At 43.6% G+C, this 2857-nt stretch overlaps 1 pseudogene; it reads left to right on the forward strand.

The window, feature by feature from the left end:
• The first annotated feature begins 569 nt into the window (after positions 1–569).
• Positions 570–1512, forward strand: LOC148027759 (uncharacterized; annotated as a pseudogene).
• The last annotated feature ends 1345 nt before the right edge of the window (positions 1513–2857 follow it).

Consider the following 2857-nt stretch of genomic DNA (forward strand, 5'->3'; position numbering starts at 1 on the left):
CATGAATGATTTGCATTTGACAATGCAACCTCCTCGTTCGTCAGCAAAGCTTTCAAATGCCCGTAACCCATCAACACTGAATCGGGATGTTGTATCAAAGAAATGGGACTACCTTTTCGTGCCTTCCAGCTGGCAGGTCAAAGTCATGGTCGCAAAATGCCGCCTCAGAATTTAATTTAGGAAGCAAACCAACCACAGCACTGAGCACTCGACAAATGACAATTTTTTCTGGGACAGAGCCGTGCTTTGAGGGGAAAAAGAGAAGCTTTTGGGCTATTTTTAAAAGGAGGCTTTGCCACGGATGGCTATTTTTGAAAAAGAAGGCTTTTTGGGGGGAAACAGAGAATTATGAAGAATCGAAATCGACAGAATTCAGAGGGGAGAAAGGGTCGACACGCAGGGATTGGAGTGCGGACTGAGGCAGAGTCGTATGTAAGAGGGAGGATTGGAGAAAAGACAGGGACGAGGAGGAAGAGTATTCGAGGATTGATGGGGAGGGTACACAGGGATGCTTCGACGGAGGACGAACAGGCGGCTTCCCAGCTACGCCGAGAATACTACGAAACTTCATGCCCATGCGACTTGTATCCGATTTGAGTGATGAAGCACGAATAGTGCTGAGTGATAGAGAAGAGAATAGTGTCAGCTACACAGATCAGGAGAGCAGAAGTTTGTCTCCTGATGGCGCTTTAATCCAGAAATGGGGAAGAAGAGCATAAAGCAGAGGAATGGGGAATCGAAGAGGCTCTGCAACTGGGAAGATGGAACTCGGCGCAGGAATAATCAGAGAGACCTTTGGTTATCACCTCGTTGCACACTTTTGGGAGCAATAAGCATTGACAGCTGCTTGTGACAGATGCTGTGAGGAGGAGGCTTCAACGGAAAAGCATCGATTTCAGAAGAGCCCGTCCATCACAAGTTCGCATATCACGTCCGAAATACCCTCGTCAACCTGGATTCTGCACCTTTCTGGTTCGTTTCCGCAGCCTCTCGTCATCACTTGAGTGCTCAGTAAGCTCGCAGTATCGCGCAGACCGTGGGCCCAGTATACTTGCTTTCTGTGCCTACTAGTGTTGATTATGAGCAGAATCCACTGAGTGTCTACTATTGCTTCGATGGAAATGAGAAAAATCTATCCTGCTGCATTGCAGAGGTCACCAACACACCATGGGCAGAGAGAGTTACCTTTATATTTGATGCAGGAGGTGATACTGTTGCAAAACCCCTTCATGTTAGCCATTCATGGATATGTCAGGGACTTGGAAAATCAAAACCTCTGTGCTTGACAAAGAATTGGTGTTCACAATAACTGTGCAGAATTCTGAATTTGGTAACTGTTTCACAGCAGCTTTGAAAGCAAAGAGAATAGAGAAGCCTTTACTGGTTGTAGAGGCCTTTTTCTGATTGATGCCTCACAAAACAGCACTAGGAATTTATTGCAGGCACATAACCAGGCTCTGTATAACAGTGCAAAAAGCAAAGAGAAGATCATACGAGTTTATAAAGGGATGATGCAATTTCTTCTGCAAGGGAAGTCTGATGACAATGTGACCATCATATTTAATGATATCTCATCGTGGTTGGATGACAGAATAAGGTTCCAGTCTGTTCATGACTGAAAATTTCCATTCATATGTACTAAATTATTGTTACCCGAGGGAAGACTTACCGAGTATTGATGTTTCGTATTAAGGAGTGATTTTGCTGGTTTTTCTCCTATGCCGAGAACAGATTTGTGACTTCAAATTCCTTATAGTATTGGACATTATTATGATCTGTACTAAAACTGTTTTCTAAACCTCTTGTATATACCTCTGAGGATCTTCTGTACTCGTCTTTTATTGCTGCTGTAACTATTCTGAAGAAATATAAAAATGATCCTTTGTGGAGGCCGCCACTATTGACGATCTATCCTTCTATCCTGAAATTATTCAAAGTCCTCAGTGGTCGCGACTTGGCTTTCGAAAACCCTTCGACATTTTTGGTGAACCCGACGTGAAAGCGTCGCAGAAATTTCAGGATGGGAGACACTTCAGCCTCTATTTCAGCTTCCTCTACAACTCCAGCTGCCTCTACTTCAGCTCCATCAATGACTGCTACGTCAAGTACTTCAACGGAGGATCTAAAACAGATTTTGCAGAATATGTCCATGTATATGCAGCTCCAAAATCAGCAAACACAAATGTATATGCAGCAGCAACAACAATTGCATCAACAGCAGTTGTCTCAGCAAAGGCAACTCTATTCGGAGCAGGATAATGCAAACAGCGCGACTAAGGCTATTGAAGCAGTTGAGAGTGAGAAGAAGCTATTTGACGGGCATAATGTTTCAGCATATTTGAAGACATATGAGATCAAGATGGGATTTTTTGGAGTTCCTGCTGGACTTATGAGTAAGTACTTCCTTCGTCTTGTCACACCTGCTTTGAGAACAAAGGTGACTGATCTTTTTATTCAAAATACACATTGGCAAGATTTTAAGAAGGCTCTAAAAGAAGAATACTTCCTTGAGGACTTTGGTATGGCTACTCGGCGGTCATTGCGAGAGTGGGTCTACATGCTAAACAAAGGTCTTGCTGCTTTGGAGTTGATTCGAGAATTCGAAGAGAGGTATAGTCAGCTTGATGCCATTGAACAAAGAGCATTGGATGTTGAAAAAGTTGAGCTTTTCTTGCAAGCTGCAAATCCTGCTCTTCAAGAAGAATTGGGTGAGCTTCTTGAAGATCGCATTAAGCCTATGGGTCTTAAAACTGATTGGCAGGATGCTCAAGATGCAGTCTCGACTTTGACCAAGAGAAGGATATGGAAGACTCGCCTACAGAATGGTTCCATGACACCTACACCATCATCAGCTCCT

Source organism: Lygodium microphyllum, chromosome 12 (assembly GCF_053477565.2).
Source record: "Lygodium microphyllum isolate KBCC chromosome 12, Lygodium_microphyllum_v1.1.10, whole genome shotgun sequence".
Classification (NCBI taxonomy): Eukaryota; Viridiplantae; Streptophyta; class Polypodiopsida; order Schizaeales; family Lygodiaceae; genus Lygodium; species Lygodium microphyllum.